The 18,385-nt window shown below is 39.6% G+C and overlaps 1 long non-coding RNA gene across 1 annotated transcript in view; it reads right to left on the bottom strand.

Moving 5' to 3' along the window:
* LOC104006192 (uncharacterized) overlaps nucleotides 1-17,905 on the bottom strand; it is a 460,140-nt gene extending 442,235 nt beyond the window's left edge. The window contains exons 1-2 of the long non-coding RNA XR_010156687.1: nucleotides 17,615-17,905; nucleotides 11,186-11,389 (exon numbers count right to left, since the gene is read on the bottom strand). This is a non-coding gene — a long non-coding RNA (uncharacterized LOC104006192). The remainder of the gene's footprint in view (nucleotides 1-11,185; nucleotides 11,390-17,614) is intronic.
* Nucleotides 17,906-18,385: the final 480 nt, after the last annotated feature.

Below are 18,385 nucleotides of genomic sequence, written 5' to 3'. Positions count from 1 at the left end.
TGTGCAACACCACACCCAGCTAATTTTTTTTTTTCCTGTAGAGACAGGGGTCTCACTTTGTTGCCCAGGCTGGCCTATCTTTTTTAAAAAATTTATACTAATAAGTTAACTTTGAAACCAGTTTAGACAGATTTTTTCCCCTCCAAATGATGCTTCTGTGAAAAATATGAATTATGAGCCACACCTGCTGGCGGACACCTGCTTCTGGCTTTTTCCTGCTCTAAAATGGCTGAGTGAAATGGAAATGAAGCAGGAATTCATAGTTAAGGGTCAATTCTTGGACCGAGGCCGTGATGAAAGAATGTACTTGGATAAGAAACAGAAGATCCTTGCACTTGGCCACTTGGAAAGCTTCTTGGTGGTAGCCTAGGCAGTAATTAATTCACAGATCCAGGTGTTGTATGTATGTTGTGTGTGCTCTCAGAGCATGTCAGGACAACTTGAGAGCAAGAAGTCTGCAGCCACGTGGTTGGGAAGAGAAAGTGCCTTTTAAGAAAAATAAAAAATGGATGTGGGCATTTCACATAGTCAAGTGTTTGCATTAGAGACCAAACAGACATCTACCTCTTTACAGAAATGTATTAACATGCCCGACACTGAAACACCTAGATTAAAATACTTCAACAATCTATTTTATAATGTGTCCTCTTTATTTTACCTTCAAAACCACAAGACAATTACCTGCTTCCTGTTTAATATGTACTGAAAATGGAAACGAATTTGATTTTTACCTGACAGCTGTCCCTTCAGATTTTTCCTTTGTTTTGTATTACTATGGCTAGAACAGCCCAGCAGGACCATGACTGTATTTTTTTTATTGTTTTTTTGAGACAGCTCACTCTGTCGCCCAAGCCAGAGTGCAGTGGCACGATTTGGGCTCACTGCAACCTCCGCCTTCTGGGTTCAAACGATTCTCCCATCTCAGCCTCCTGAGTAACTGGGATCCAAGCCCGGCTAATTTTTGTATTTTTTAGTAGAGACAGGGTTTCACCGTCTTGGCGAGGCTGGTCTCAAACTCCTGACCTCAAGTGATCCGCCCGCCTGGGTCTCCGAAAGTGCTGGGATTACAGGCGTGAGCCACTGCGCCTCGCCTGACTGCATGTTTTAAACAAAAACTGAGACTTATATGTGTGGACGGTTGGTTGAATTCATTTCAGACTGACTAGGGGTGGGATCTGATGGTCCTAGTGTATCCCCAGTCCCGCTGCAAGTGGAGTCCTCCATGTCGTTAGGAAGATCAGAAAAGCTATCTTGTGAAATGTCACCATGCTCCAGGGCTCTATGGGCAGAGTCTTCCACTTTTCTACAATACCCCAAACCTATGTGTACCTTTCCCCAGCCTGATGTTGAACACACTCTAAATTACAGCTGTGGAGGCAGAAGCACAGGTGCGGCCCAGCTGCAGCGGCCATCCTGCCCATCAACCTCTCTGCTTACAAGCCCAAGAGGTCAATGCGAAGCAGCAGGGCCCCCTGAGGACAAGACGTCTCCCTTTTCCCGTAGTTGCACGGGAAGCAACCCGAGACCTCCGAACTTGATGTTTAATGTGAAAAAAGGAAAGAGAGGGCCCATGAAAAACAATCTTGCAAGAATTCTGAACACACTTCTTTCGGCTACTCTCTGCCTAAGTGCAAAGGGCACCAAAAGGGTACGTGGGGTCTCCACTGTACTCATGGCTCACCAAAAGAGGCGACTCCCTTCCAGCAATTACTTTTTCTTAATACGGAGGCGCTTCGGCAGGGCTGACCAGACCCATGAGTCTCTCATGCCCTCTCCTTGACAATGCAGCAAGGGGGAATAGCAACAGTTAAAAGAGCGGACCACCTTAAGTAAAGGAAAAAGCGCATTTCCATATTCTTAAACAAAGGGGTTCTGCACCATCTGTCCCTGTCTGGGTGCCTCCGCTCCACACTGAGAGGATTTGCGAGGGATTCAAGTGCACCTTATAGATTAAATAGTCACTCGGCTGCTTAAGCCCGGTTGCCCAGACAATGGCCGCGCAGAGCGCCCCTTCCTCCTTCCTTCCTGTCGAGCGTTCTGCCTGACTACACAAACTCAATGCGCGCGGCTCCCCCGATGCAAGAAGTGGACTTGACCGGAGCTAAAACCAACAAAGGCAGATTCTGGTGGGAGCTGCGGAAGCGCCGGGCACTGAGTCAACAAGCGGGTCGCATTGAAATGCAAATGGCGCGGCCGCGGCCCCGGCGCGCCACCTCCCGCTCCTTAACTTCTCAACCCCCGCGCCTCGCCGGGCCTTGAATGGCTCCTTTGACGCGCGGTGGCCGGCTCGGGCCGTGGTCGCGGCCTCGGCGGCGGCGGCGGCAGCGCTGCGTCCCTGCGAACTCTCTCTTTTTTTTTTTTTTTTTGCCGTGGTTATAATTGCCCTAACTCATCATCACATCATCATCACCCTTCCAGACTTGCGGGTGTACACAGCCTGAAGCGCAGAATTCCCTGATCAGTGGCCGAGGAACTGAAAATTTCAGCCTGCTGCTAAGGGGGGAAAAAAGTTCCAAAGTCCAATTGTGGTGGTTAGGTTTTGTTTTTTCTAAGAATTTACTCACTTAAGTATTTACTCACTTAAATCCTGTGCGCTTTCTTTTATCCAGAAAGAACCAGACTTAAATTTTTTCAGGTGCTAGATGACATATTTAGCTTAGAAGGAAGTTCTCGCGGATGCTCTGTAAACGTTTAAGTAAAAACAAATCCCGTTTGGCACTTAGTTACTGCCCGCCCTCTCTCCCCACGCCTCCATCCCTTGTTTTACTTTGGCGAGATAATATTATCAGTTTGCTGTTTATTTTGTGCTTTCCCTAAGGTCTAAAGTTAATGCATGTCCTGTTAAAATTCCTACAGGACAGTAAAGGGAGAGTAAAGGTGAGTTTTCTTTACAGAAATAAAAGGCTAATTTAATTTTTTTAAACGATGAGTTACTAGTAGTAGTTTAAAGCTAAGTGGTAATTAAAAGTCACCTGAAAACCTAAGATGACCTTCTACAGGAGCTATATTTGGCTGCTATTTCAGACTGTTAGGAAATAAGGACTGATATAACTATAACAAATATAATGAAGTAAATAATTTTTCAACTCCTAATTTTGTAAGTTTACCAGAATATGATCGTATTTGAACATCTAATAGTTGTGTAATTCACTGAAATACACAGATTATTTTGCAAAAAGCAACTAAAGAAACATGCTACCATCTTTAATTTTGCATAATTTTTAATTTATTTGGTATAACAGAGTCGAATTTAAGAAAAACTTTCATAGTTGGCGTGGCTTAAAATCAGAATACTTTATGCTTTTTGAAGGTAGGTCTTTTTCTTTTCTTTTCTTTTGGTAACACCTCCCTACCCAGCACACAGGTGTGTGTGCAAACACACACACACACACACACACTTTGGCCTATAAAAAGTAATTGTTGGATTGCGTTAAGCTGAGTTGAGTAGACTTAAAGAGTCGAGTTGCTCTACAAGGCAAGATTCAGAATTACAGTAATGGCATTACTTTCTGTAATGTATATCCAATAGTTCTGCTTGCACATCCATTCTCCCTTATAGAAGGTGAACCTAATTTTAATTCAGAGGACTATCCCTCTCCCACTCACAGTCTCAGTGGTTCAGTGGGGCCGACCCCATCCACATACATGGCTCCAGGGCCACAGCTAGTCCATACAATGTCTTCACACAAGTTAGAAAAATGCACTGCTTCCTTCAGGCAAATGAAGTCCAGCACCAGAGCACCAGCCTTGCCCAGAAAATAGCCAGGGTTGCACTGCCTTGTCAGCTGGGGCTTTGTACACTTCACATCACATGCAGTCCTTCCTATTTCCAGCAGTAAACATGTGACTGCCATCAGCCTATTCAGTCTATAGTGGTTAAGTTTCAGGAACAGGCATATGAACCAAGTTGATCTCATGATAGCTGGGAACTTTTGCTGAAATTATTAGAATAAAGCCATTCTTGCTTTCTAGTGGAACTGAATAACTCAGGGGTTCCCAACCCCCAGGCCACATACTGGTACTGGTCCGTGGCCTGCTAGGAACTGGGCCACACAGCAGGACACTGCTCCCCATTGCTCACATTACCACCTGAGCTCCGCCTCCTGTCAGATCAGCTGTGGCATTAGATTCTCATAGGAGAATAAACCCTATTGTGAACTGCACATGCAAGGGATCTAGGTTGCCAGCTCCTGAGAATTTAAAGCCTGATGATCTGTCACTGTCTCCCATCACTCCCAGATGGTCCCATCTGGTTGCAGGAAAACAAGCTCAGGGGTCCCACTGATTCTACATTATGGTGAATTGTATTGTTATTTCATTATATATTATAATGTAATAATAGAAATAAAGTCCACAATAAATGTAATGCACTTGAATCATCCAGAAACCATCCCCCACTCCCAGGTCCATGGAAAAATTGTCTTCCACAAAACCAGTCACTGATGCCAAAAAGATTAGGGACTGCTGGAATAAGTGGTAGCATACAGACTTGGGGCTGCACTCTACCATCCTGTCATCAGTGAGGAACAGTCATCCATAGGAAAGAAAGAGAAGGAGAGTGAGAGATTAACCATATCATATGAGCACCCAGATACAGCCATATCTAAATCAATCACCTTTTCAGTGATGTAAGCCAATAAATTCCTTCTTTTAAATAAGCCATTTTAAGGCCGGGTGTGGTGGCTCACACCTGTAATCTCAGCACTTTGGGAGGCTGAGGCGGGTGGATCACCTGAGGTCAGGAGTTCGAGACCAGCCTGACCAATATGGTGAAACCCCCGTCTCTACTAAAAATACAAAAATTAGCCAGGCGTGGTGGCACACACCTGTAATCCCAGCTACTCAGGAGGCTGAAGCAGAAGAATCGCTTGAACCGGGGAGGCAGAGGTTGCAGTGAGCCGAGATTGCGCCACTGCACTCCAGCCTGAGTGACAGAGCGAGATTCCTTCTCAAAAAAAAATAAATAAATAAAGTAAAATAAATAAGCCATTTTAATGATTTTTCTGTCATTTGCAATCCAAAAGAGTTTTGACCAATACAGTTGCCGCAGTAGGAAAATGTAAATCTCACAGTAAATGATAAGTATGTAACCGAATTAATGTTGGGGTTTGATATCACTGCACTTGATAATTATTTCAGTAACAGGTAAATCAGTGTAAGTCAACTTTTATAAACAACCATTCTATTTCCCCTGCCTTTTTGTCTTCAATATATAATATATTAAATTAAAATATATAAATGAATTTTATTTTCTTTGGTGGTTTGAACGGTTTTCTCTTGGCAGTGCCCATTGTTGAAAACAGTTTGAGTACTGAATGGGATGTTTAGACAGAAAGGTTGAAAACTACCCAAGGCACAAATCCCCTTGATATGTTTAATTCTGATTGTAAGTGGAATTTTTTTAAAAAATCTTTTCACATCTATTGAGCAGTCTAATAAATCTGAAACTATATTAGTAAATAAAAGAACAAACCACATAGGTTATAAGAACTTAAAAAAAAAAACAGTAATCCCTGGATATCAGCAAAATTTTACTAAGAAAGAGTTATACCAAACTACATTTATTTATCATTTGATGACCAAGATGGCAGCTTGTTCTTTGTTCCCAGAAATAGTCAAGTGGAAGATAGAAGATGAATCGTTTGTCAGGGATACAGAAGAAATTCTGCCTGCAGGGAGAAGTTCAACTGGTTTCTAGGTTTCTTTTAATTTTCACATCTTGAGTTTATAATTCTAACATTTTGTACATAGCAGATATGAACTTCCCCCAAATTAATTACTATCTTCTCATCTCTTTACCATGTTGTCCTCCCCCCTCACTTATCATTCATGATTATCATTTCATTACTTTGAATTGCATTTATTTGAACCTGAAAAAATTAAATTTTGTTTTCAAAAAAGTATAACAACCTGAATTGTTTCCAGTTTTAGCCCAAAGCTAAGTTCCTGTTGCTGTTTTTATTTGAATATACAAGAACAGAGGATTTAGATATGAATGAAAATTAAGAGAAACTGCAATTCATTTTTTCTAGTTCCTGTTCTTTGTTATTCTTGGCTGCACCATTGTCATACCTTAGGAGATTGAAAAGAAATGCCATTAGTTCTTTGTTTTGTAAATACGGACTTCTTTTCCTTTTTTGCTATAATATCTGACACATCTGCTTTCTATTTTTATATCATAATTACAAGTACCTCTTCCATAGCTCCACTCTTCCTTTGAAATTCCTCATCTTTAAGAAGAAATCACTCACAGCTAAAATGGCCTCTCTGACTCCCACCTGTGACCTGCCTATACCATCTGCTAAGTTTCATTAAATGGAGAATAGGGCCAGAGGTTTGACAGCTCCTGTAAAAGTGAACAATGAGTTGTGTTCCTCAGCATTTCTCTTTTCTTTTCTGTGTTTTTTTTTGTTTTTTTTTTTTTTTGAGACGGAGTCTCACTCTGTTACCCAGGCTGGAGTGCAGCGGCACGATCTCTGCTTGCTGCAACCTCCGCTTCCCGAGTTCAAGCAATTCTCCTGCCTCAGCCTCCCAAGTAGCTGGGACTACAGGCACATGCCACCATGCCCAGCTAATTTTTGTATTTTTAGTAGAGATGGAGTTTTACCATGTTGGCCAGGCTGGTCTTGAATGCCTGACCTCAGGTGATCCACCCACTTTAGCCTCCCAAAGTGCTGGGATTACAGGTGTGAGCCACCATGCCCAGCAAGTTCCTCAGCATTTCTAGACCCTCTTGTAGCTTGACTTCCTGTGCTTCACAGGCCAAAAGATGAACTCCACACTTTCCAGACTCCCTTGCAGTGAAGGTCCGTATGAAATCTAGCTTCTGCCAAGCCAACATGACCACACAGAACTCGAAGGTGGAAGTGAACAAGGTGAGGAGATCAAGTCTCCCGGAAAGCAGAAACCTCCAATTCTTCTTGGGCAGCTGTGGCAGAGTTTCTGAAGCTCAGTTCCTAGAGTTATAGGTTCCAAGTGACCAGGAGGCAATGCCAGGAGTGTTTTGCTCAAAACAGTCCTTTGTTGGACTTAGCAAATTTCTCAGGGCTGCTCCATTCCTAGCTGTTGTAGCAACCACTTGGGCATAGTTCTTTGGCCTCCTTCTTTAACTACCAAGTATCTGGTATCTGCTTGAACCAATTAGAGTGAATTCTGCTGCATAAAGTAATTGGTAACAGAGGTACTTCAAGTGAGGGAAATAGAAATCTGAGATTGGTTGTCTGACTTGGTTGGATTTGAAAGCACTGAGGATCTGGTTACTATTGGGAGGGGGCACAGTGATGGAGGTTGCCTAAACCTTTACTGGCAGTCACCAGAATACAGTCACTGGGACCACCAGGATGCTTAGTGAAGACAAGGTTTTACAGACCAAGTGGCCACCATTATAGAACAGAATGGAGGGACATAAGCCAGACTACTTCCATTGTACTGGAGCACTTAAATAAAGAAAAGGATGACACCAAGGTTCTTAGTTCTTGTTTAAGGCCTGATCAGAGACCAAGGAATTACTATAATTACCCTAAAGACATTTTATCTTTTGTCAGCCACATTTTTTGTCTGACATAGCCAAAACTGAGATATAGAGTCTGATTCCATGAGTCCCTGAATTATGACATAGATGAATTTACATTCATATTAGGTCTCTTATGTGAAACTTTGAATCGCTTGTTACACTGCCAACCCCACCCTTAACTGGAATGGAGATATCTGGGAGGATTTAGCTGCAATGAGTGTCTAAACTGCCAAGCTCTAATGCACTAGTTCAGCTTAATCGGCTCCTCCTCTTCTGTATGTTGAAGTTGTAACTATCTTTCTTTAAGAGTCTATACCAATCTCACTTCACATAAATAACTTGCAATGAGTACCAATTCTCCTTATCCTTCTCTTCTACCACCATTCATTGCCTCAAGACTTATAACTACAGTCATATTCCAGCATTCACTAGATTATAAAATTAAACCAAAGAGAGAAAGACTCAAACACAATTGTATCATTTTTCTAATTTAGAACATCAAGAACATAGATTATATGTGTTGGAACAGACTCTAAGGTTTCTAAACAAAAAAAGAGGGTAAATAATTTTAGATCAGGTTGAATTAATCAACATGGCTGCAGTTATCAGTGATTTCATCTTAAACAATTGGCGCTTGTTCCATTTGTTCACTTGGTTTTCTGAAACCTAGACTCAGAGTTGTTTCAGATGCCAGAAATTTCTTGATACCATGTAGAGGAAAGAACCTAAAGACTTAAAGAAATAGCTAGGTTGAGACATATTTTCATGTGCAGTCTGCTTACCCAGTTCCTAACTACATATACCAAGAGGGCCTAGAGGACACTCATTGAACCTTGAGATTACATAATACATTGGCAAGGGTAAGTACCCACATTTTTTTTAATGGAGTGGTGGCTTTCCTTTGTAGGTCAGTAATGAAGGTCAGTAGTGAAGATTCCTCTTCAAAGGAAGCTTTAAATAGTCAGGTTATTAAGATTGCCTGTTTTCTAGATATTGGTTTGTTCTCTTTACTTAGCTATGTTTAGTTGGCTTATGAAATAAGAGACTGTAGGTATGGGGTTATATATGGGCTCAACATGGATTTTTCTCAACCACAGCTAAACTATCTTCTGCAGTTTCTAATCTGCAAGCAGCAGAAAATCAATATTGAGCCTTTAATAGAGCAACCTGACCATGAAGGAACTAGGCAGTCATCAGGTAAGGTAACTTACATTGGATCCTTTCATCCTTTCATCATAGAGGGAATAGTTACTGTCCTCACAGATAGTTTGTTTTGGATATGGATTTGACCACCCTACTGCAATTGCTTCTTTATGCAGTAATTTACTTGTGCCAAATGAATGCCTTATTCACCAACATGGTCCACTACATACATCATTTCTTCTAATCAAGAGGATAAATGCACTGAAAAATAAGCGTAAGGCAATGGTCACATGCCCATAGACTTCACTGGTTTCATTATCTACTCCACCCCTAAATAGTTGACCTGACAAAAATAATTGTGGAATGGCTTGTTAAAGACTTCATTACAGTCTGGCTGAAAGATATTTTGGAGATATATCTATCTCTATATATCTATCTTTTGGAGATATATCTATCTCTATGTATCTATCTTTTGGAGATATATCTATCTCTATGATCTATCTTTTGGAGATATATCTATCTCTATGTATCTATCTTTTGGAGATATATCTATCTCTATGTATCTATCTTTTGGAGATATATCTATCTCTATGTATCTATCTTTTGGAGATATATCTATCTCTATGTATCTATCTTTTGGAGATATATCTATCTCTATGTATCTATCTTTTGGAGATATATCTATCTCTATGTATCTATCTTTTGGAGATATATCTATCTCTATGTATCTATCTTTTGGAGATATATCTATCTCTATGTATCTATCTTTTGGAGATATATCTATCTCTATGTATCTATCTTTTGGAGATATATCTATCTCTATGTATCTATCTTTTGGAGATATATCTATCTCTATATATCTATCTTTTGGAGATATATCTATCTCTATATATATCTTTTGGATATATATATCTATCTCTATATATATCTTTTGGATATATATATCTATATATATCTTTTGGATATATCTATCTATCTATATATCTTTTGGATATATATCTATCTGTCTATATATCTTTTGGATATATATATATCTATATATCTTTTGGATATCTATCTATCTATATATCTTTTGGATATATATATCTCTCCAAAGTATCTATATCTAAAAGATATATAGATATATATATACAAAAGATGTATATATATTCAAAATATATATCCTATATATATATAGATTTATATCCAAAGGTATGTGTGTATATATATCCAAAAGGTGTATATATCTCCAAAAGGTATATATGTGTGTGTATATATATGTATATATATCCAAAAAGGGTGTGTGTGTGTGTATGTGTGTGTGTGTATATATATCCAAAAGACCTGAAAGCAAGAAGTCAAAGGTCAAAGAGATACTTGTATGCCAGGTTCATAGCAGCATTCACAATAACCCAAAGATGGAAACAGCTTAAGCATCCATCAACAGATGAATGGATAAACAAAATGTGGTATATGCCTGGAATGGAATATTATTCAGTTTTAAAAAGGAATGAAATTCTGATACATGCTACAACATAAATGAACCTTGAAAACCTTATACTAAGTAAAATAAACCAGACACAAAAGGGCAAATATTGTACAATTTCACTTATATAAATAATCCAAAATATGCAAATTCATAGAGACAGAAAGTAGAATACAGGTTACCAGGGACTAGGGTGGGGAGAGGTGGAATGGGGGAGATATTGCTTAATAAGTGCAGAATTTCTGTTTGATATGATGAAAAAGTTCTGGAAATAGATAATGGTAATGGTTACACAACATTGTGAATATGCTTAAAGTTACTGAATCATACACTTACAAATGGCAAATATGATATATTTTATGTTGTGTATGTTTTACCACAATTAAAAAATAAATCCGCCCGGAAACCATAGAAACCTCATACTAGTAGGGTCGCCAAGAGTTCAGACCCCTCAGGCACAAAAATGATGATTGTTTCACCAGGAAAAGAACTCAGGCCAGCTGAGATGTTGAATGAAGGCACAGTAAACATTGAATGGGTAGTAGAGGAAACTATAAACATCCACAATAAACTTGTGATCAGTTCAAAAAGAAGAGGATGGTTGGTTACAGCGGCTTATCATTTCTTTCCTCATTTTTTAAATCCATTTTCATTATCTTAAATAGGGTGAATTGCTGGTGTTACTTTTATCATTTTAATCCCTAGGATACAAGCTAAGAAGATGGGATTGTGACTAAATTGGAGTAGAAATGAACATCACTCAGAGATAGATTCAGTGACTGACTTTTTTACTCCCTTTTTAGGGAGAGGGTGAGAATGTATTTGTAGGAGGATTCATTGCATTATGTTTGTCAGGCGCATGTTGCTCTTTCTGTTATTATTTGTATGGAAAGAATAAATGATATAGGGTACGACTGTGGCAGATATTGTAAGTTGTCTTACCCAATTTGCACCCATCCAAACCCTCTTCTAGCACAACATCCTCTATTATAAAGGTTGGAAAACTAAAAGCTAAATTTCGAAGACTCCCTTTACCTACAGTTCTTCCAAACAGACACACCTACCTGAGGTTTAGATGTAGAAGTGAGCAGTGTTAGGTGGTGGCCATACACAGGAGATCAGATCTTCTGGCAAGGACAGTGGCCCATCTGGTTCTTCTGGGAAGCTGCTAGCATCAAGTCCTGTTTCAGGTTTCCCCAGGAAGCGGACTCGAAAACGGAGGTCAGCATGGAGAATGTTTTTTAACAAAGCACTCTCAGGATCAACACCTGTGGAGGAAGGGAAGGCAGTAAGATTGTGCAGAGGGCAAAGTAGGACTGCAGCTTAGTCTCATGAAAGGCCTCAGTTGACCCCATGGGAAGCCATGAAACTGGGATGGCCCTGGAGAGTTGTCCTGAGTTGAATCAAGAGGGCTGGGTACCTTCAGTTGGAGCAAAGGTAATTTCCAGACAGGGCTGACAGTTGAGCAACACACCCGGCAGCACTTCCAGCAGATAGTGGAATAAGTCCTTCCATACTCACCAGGGGATCTGGGTGGCATATCACAACATCCACTAGAGTATACCCTTTGCATTGCTTGGATCCACAGCCTTCACATACCTTCCGGAAGTAACTCCTCCAGGACTATGGTGGCCTCTTTTCCTGGGACAAAATTCTAAGAAAAAGGTTAGCGGTGCAAGCTAAAGTCCCCAGCACTGCAGTTGGTCACGTCGTATCTCTCCTCTACTCCATATTCTAGATCTCTCTAACCTTTAGGTAGCTCTTCTGGTTTGAGTAAAGTGTCTGGTTGGATGGGGCTGTCATCAGTAGATTGCTGAAAAATATTCCAAAACCAGTTCTCCAGGGGAAAAAAGAGTCCTGATTTACAACATTTGCTGCTTTCTGTAGTGACAATACTCCTACTGTGGCCATTACAAGCTCCCAGTGGGATATCTGTGTTGCAGGATTGGGTAGAGATGCATACATTCAGCACTCAGAAGCCTGTGTGAGCTACCTTCAGCACACCTCTGGCTGTAATGCAACCACTGTACATTTTCAGTTTGCATCACGTTCCAGGGTGACTCAGGTAAACCAAGCTTGAGTTCTATCCTCCTTCAGCTGGCCGTATAGATCCCCAATACGGCAATAGGTTCACAGTTGTGACTCAAGAAAAGGACACTAGTGTAACATGGTAGATACCTGGGGTTCTCTTCTAGCTGCTCATGCAGCTGCCTTGTGCCCATCAGCCCTCATATGCCTGATCCTGAATGTACTATTTCTGTCTTAAATGGATTGCTTAAATGGATTGCTTGTCTTGCCTGACTCATAACTCTTGCAGAACTCAGTTGATGACAGGCAATTCTGGCTTCATGGTCACTTGATGACCCATGGTCAGGTGTTCTATCTCTACCAGGACTTAGTTGCCAGTCAGCAGCTGATTTTCTAATGCTATAAAATCTTTGCTTCAGAATCCTAGAGGTTTATATTGTGATTCCCCTATTGGGACTTACTTTCATCTCCTCACAACATATTTTCCCACCACAGATTCCTCCAATATTATAGGTTCTGCTGGACTGTATTGCCCAGATGAGAAGGCCACTTGCTTTGCAGCCTGGACACACTGCAAAGCCCTTTTCTGCTCTAGATCCCACTTACAGCTGGAAGCATTTGGAATCACCCCAAATAGGAACAATATTGCCAGATGTGGACTATGATGCTTCCAAACCCAATTAGTTCTACCTAGTTTTGTGCTTCCTTCTTTGTGATAGGAGGTGTGAGGTGCAGTCATTTGTCCTTTGCTTTGTAGTTCGTACAACCGAAAGTTGTTTCAGCATGTCCCAGACCACTGGATTCCTAAAAGTGTTACTGATAAAGGCCAGCCCCTGATTTATCAGAGTGTTTATCTTCTACCTCCTGGAGGAAATTTTTCTTATCAAGGTTTCCAACATATTTGCCACTTATTGACCACCAAGTCCAATTAGCTGATATCCCCCTAGAGTTTCCATGTGCCTCCAGTCTCACAGGGAAGCCATAACGACTCTTCAAATTTCTGAGTATCAATGTCAAGTTGAAACAGCTCTTGAAAGGTTGGGTGTTCCCCTTTCCTCGGTGTATGTTCTTCCAGGTAAGTGACTATAGACCCCTTGGATAATAACTGGGTGGGAATCATTATCATGTATGTTTACCACCTTGTTGCAAGGTCTTTCTTCCTTAGGATCTGTTCCCTCTCCCCTAAGACTCCCCCACACCTCGCGTAGCTAGCTACTACTCATCTTTGAAGACTCAACTTGGACATCACTTCTTCTGAGAAACCTTTATTGAAAGATCACACAAAATTTCCTCTATCTCAATGCAAATGAGTTCAAATAAGGTACTCCCTAGCTCCCAGTCTATGTATGTCTGAAATATATCACTTATCAAAAGAACCTACTGGTGGGAATCAAATTATCACCTTTCAGAAAATAGTGTGCTGCTATATATTATGAGCAGTGGATCACTTCCTATAGCTTTTTGACCAAACAATTATCTCTCTGTAATCTTATCTCAGGGAAAGAGTCAGAAACGTGGGCAAAGATTTTGTACAACAGTGTTTAGTTAGGCTCTGTCTTATATTGATGGGCTAGAACTACAACGAATCCCTAGAAAACATATATAATGTATTTTAACATAAACATACACAGTCAAGAGACAAAACATAAAGAGGAACTCAGCGAATCAGAAACTGAAGGCCACAAAATTGAGTAGAAGAAGGAAGACACAGGCCAGAACGTGGTCAGGGAGCTCCTACTTTGGAATGAAACAGCAGCCTCCTGTTTGGAGGTATAGGAAGAAGGGTCAGCCTGCACAGTGATGGACAAACTGGGGCACTGCAGTGGGCCATCCAGACAACATAGACAAGGATGGGCGGGCAACAGAGACAAGGATTTCTGCCTCCAGGTAGAAGCAGTGAGTGTGGGGTTTGTGTTTTAGGATGAAAAAAAAAGAAAAAAATGATAATAAAAGTAGCTGAAAAAGTCTGGGCAGGCTGGGCCAGGCGCAGTGGCTCATGCCTGGATTCCTAGCACTTTGGGAGGCTGAGGCAGACGGATCACTTGAGGTCAGGAGTTCAAGACCAGTCTGGCCAACATGGCGAAACCCATCTCTACTGAAAATACAAAAATTAGCTGGGTATGGTGGTGCATGTTTGGAATCCCAGCTACTCAGGAGGCTGAGGCAGGAGAATCTATTGAACCCAGGAGGTGGAGGTTGCAGTGAGCCAAGATTGTGCTATTGCACTCCAACCTGGGCAACAGAGCAAGACTCTATCTCAAAAAAAAAAAAAAAAAAAAAAAAAAAGGTCTGGGTGGACTGAAAAATTCTCCAACTGGCAGATACTTGTCTAGTTAAGCCTGGGATCAAGGTCTATTCTACATATTAATACCATTGGTGTATACCACACATACCCAGAAACTGGGATTTATATGCTACTGACATAGTCTTAGTACTCAAACCATGAAATTAACATAGAAATTGGACCCCTGACTTTAAATCCCTTGAACTTCTGGCAGGATAAATATAAAATCTGTGGAGTAATACACCTTCAACTCAAGATGCACAAACTTCACATAGATACAGCCCTTCTGAAAATGGTCTCACACAATTCACAATTATATAAGGAATCCACCACATTTAAGAGTTAGCAAACACAACCAGCAACAGAATTAAGCAGAGAATTAAAACAATTATAAACTCTAAGATAATATCAAATAAGTATATTTAAATTGATTAAATACATTTAAAAGCACCTTATGGGAAGACTACTCAGAATTCAACACAGAGAGAAAGACATTTTTGAAAAATCGAAAAGCTTCTAAGAGACATAGAATGTGGAAGGAGAAAGCTCATCATAAGAATTCCAGAAATAAACAGAATGTGAGAGAAGTAACATTTGATGATCTAGCGGCTTAGGCTTTTCCAGAATGAATGAATGACATGAATTTTCAGGTTCAGGAATGTGGTGTCCTGAACAGTGTAAATAAATATAAATTTACATCTAGATGAAGTGGAACTCATAAAAGCAAGTAAAGACAAAAGCCAGTTACCTAAGAACAATGATAAACAGACTTATCTCAGCCTTATTGATGAAATGACTTGACAATTTAATATCATTTCAATATGCGGCAGAAAAATAACAGATAACTCAGAATTCTATTCCCAAATACATTTTTATTCAACAGTAAAGATAAGACATTTTCAGACACACAGAAAATCAGAGCCTTAATATTAACACACTCTCAATGGAAAACTTCTAAAATATGTATTTCAGAAAGAAGATATTTAACCCAGAAGGAAGAAATAAGATGCAAGAGATAATTTCATGCCAAGAAATGATAAATATGTGTGTAAATCTTAAAAACATTTGTGAGTATAAGAGTAAAACTTACAGAACTAAAATGCTAACGCAAATGTAATACGTGTGTGTGTGTGTGTGTGTGTGTGTGTGTGTGTGAATGTAGAAGGCAGAAGGCATTATTTCCAAACCAGAATTGGTGGAGAATTGGGGGGGAAATTCAATCAAGTACATAAGGCAGGAAAAGTGATGGGAGAAGGAAAGGAAAGGAAAGAAAAAAAAAGTATAGTAAATAAAAAACACCAAATAATAGGTAGAAATAAAGGCAGATATGTCAACAATCATATTGAATATAAATAGATTAAATTCATCTATTAAAAGACAGAGATTTTCAGATTAAACAAAAGATGAAATCCAATTATACACTGATTTCAACAGAAATACATATAATTTAAAGACATGGAAACTTAAAGTAATGTGGTAGAAAAATATATCAAGTAAATATTAACCTGAAGGAGGCTACTGTAACTGGATTAATGCCAAATGAAATAAAGTAATAAATGAAATTAATAGCAAATGAAATAAAGACCAAGGGCATTTTTAGATATAAAGATAGATTGCACATATTGAGAAAAATAATTTTTAGCCTTCTCATTTTAATGAGGCAATGAAAAATTTGCCTCTAAAATATAATAATTTCAAACTTGTATGTACTTAATAAAATAGCCACAAAATATGTAAAGCAAAAAATTACAGTATTACAAAGAGAAATCAACAAAACCACAATCATAGTGGGTGCATATTTATATTTATGTCTCTCTGAAACTGGTGAGTCAAGCATACAAAAATCAATTAAAAAGATGGAAACAAGGATTACCATAAACAGAAAGGTTTCCTTTCCTTCTCCCATAACTTTTCCTGCCTTTTGTACTTGCCTTTTTGAGGCAAAACATTCTAAAGCTGTACTGCAGTGATCATTGCACAACTTTGTAAATTTACTAAAAACCTTAAATTGTACAATTTAAAAGGGATGAGTTGTATAATATATAAATCACACTTCAATAAAGGTGTTAAAAGAATATAGAAAACCTTGTGAGCCTATATAGTATCCTGAATCCGCTAATTAGGAAAAAAAAATTCAACTCAAGCACAAATGAAATGTTTAGAAAATTTGACTTCACATGAAACCACAAAGTAAATCTCAACTAATAAGAAAGAATTAGCCTGGGCAACATGGCGAAACCCCATTTCTATAAAAAATTCAAAAATTAGCCAGGCATGATGGTATGTGCCTGTAGTCCCAGCTACTCAGGAGGCTGAGGTGAGAGGATCAATTGAGCCCAGGAGATACGACTGCAGTGAGCCGAGATCATGCCACAAGAAAGAATTGATATCTGGTAGACTATATTTCCTGAATATAATTTAATTAAAAGTTAAAAGTGATTTTTAAAACTCATGTCTGAAAATGTTAAATGTTTCTAAATCATGGGTTTAAGAAGAAATAACAATGTAAATTTGGAAATACTTAGAAGTGACAGAAAAATAAAAGTGCTGTCATTTATATCAAAATACATGGGATAAGCTGAGGTAGGTACTTAAAAGGACAAATTAGTTTTAAATGTTGATATTAGGAATACATGAAAAGGGGACATAACTACAGATACAATGGGAATTTTTTAATCCTAAGGAAAAAATATGAATAACTCAATTTGAAAACTTAGGCAAAATAGATAATTATCATAACAGACCCCACAAGAAAGAGAAAATCTTATAAGACCTATCAAAGAAACTGAATCAAGTTAAGTATCCATACACAAAATGAATACCACCACATTCAGATGTATTTATAGGGCAGTGTTACCAAAAGAATAAAAAAAATACATTATTCCAAAATTACACCAGCTTTTCCAACTTTGACCAACTTTATAGCAATTTTGACAGAAGTAAGAAAAATGAGAATCACTTCCCATAATATTTTATGAGGGTAATATAACCCCAATATAAAAATCAGACAAAGATAATACAAGAAAAGAAAATTATAGGCCAGTCTCACTTGTGAACTTAGATTCCAAAATCCCAAATAAAATACTAGTCTATTGAATTTAGCAGGAAATTAAAAAGAAATGCTAACAAGTACAGTTCATTGCAAGACTGGTTTAACATTTAAAAACTCCTGACCACATACCAGATTAAAGAAGAAAACTCGACCGGGCGCGGTGGCTCACACCTGTAATCCCAACACTTTGGGAGGCCAAGGCAGGCGGATCACGAGGTCAGGAGATCAAGACCATCCTGGCTAACACAGTGAAACCCCGTCTCTACGAAAATGCAAAAGAATTAGCCAGGCATGGTAGCGGGCACCTGTAGTCCCAGCTACTCTGGAGGCTGAGGCAGGAAAACGGCGTGAACCCGGGAGGCGGAGCTTGCAGTGAGCTGGGATTGCGCCACTGCACTCCAGCCTGGGCGACAGAGCGAGACTCCGTCACAAAAAAAAAAAGGGGGCCGGGCGCGGTGGCTCACTCCTGTAATCCCAGCACTTTGGGAGGCCGAGGCGGGCGGATCACTTCAGATCAGGAGTTCAAGACCATCCTGGCTAACACGGTGAAACCCTGTCTCTACTAAAAATACAAAAAATTAGCCGGGCATGGTGGTGGGCGCCTGTAGTTCTAGCTACTCGGGAGGCTGAGGCAGGAGAATGGCGTGAACCTGGGAGGCGGAGCTTGCAGTGAGCAGAGATCACGCCACCGCACTCCAGCCTGGGCAACAGAGCGAGACTCCATCTCAAAAAAAAAAAAAAGAAAAGAAAAGAAAAAGAAAAAAAAGAAAAATCATCACCTCAATAGATTCAGGAAAAACATTTGGTACAATTCAACACTTGCCAGGCACAGTGGCTCATGATTGTAATCCCAGCACTTTGGGAGGCTGAGACAGGAGGATCACTTGAACCCAGGAGTTC

The sequence above is a fragment of the Pan troglodytes genome, chromosome 3 (genome assembly GCF_028858775.2).
Source record: "Pan troglodytes isolate AG18354 chromosome 3, NHGRI_mPanTro3-v2.0_pri, whole genome shotgun sequence".
In the NCBI taxonomy this organism is placed as follows: Eukaryota; Metazoa; Chordata; class Mammalia; order Primates; family Hominidae; genus Pan; species Pan troglodytes.
Note: the sequence above shows the minus strand (reverse complement) of the source record. Positions and strands in the feature narration are given on the sequence as shown.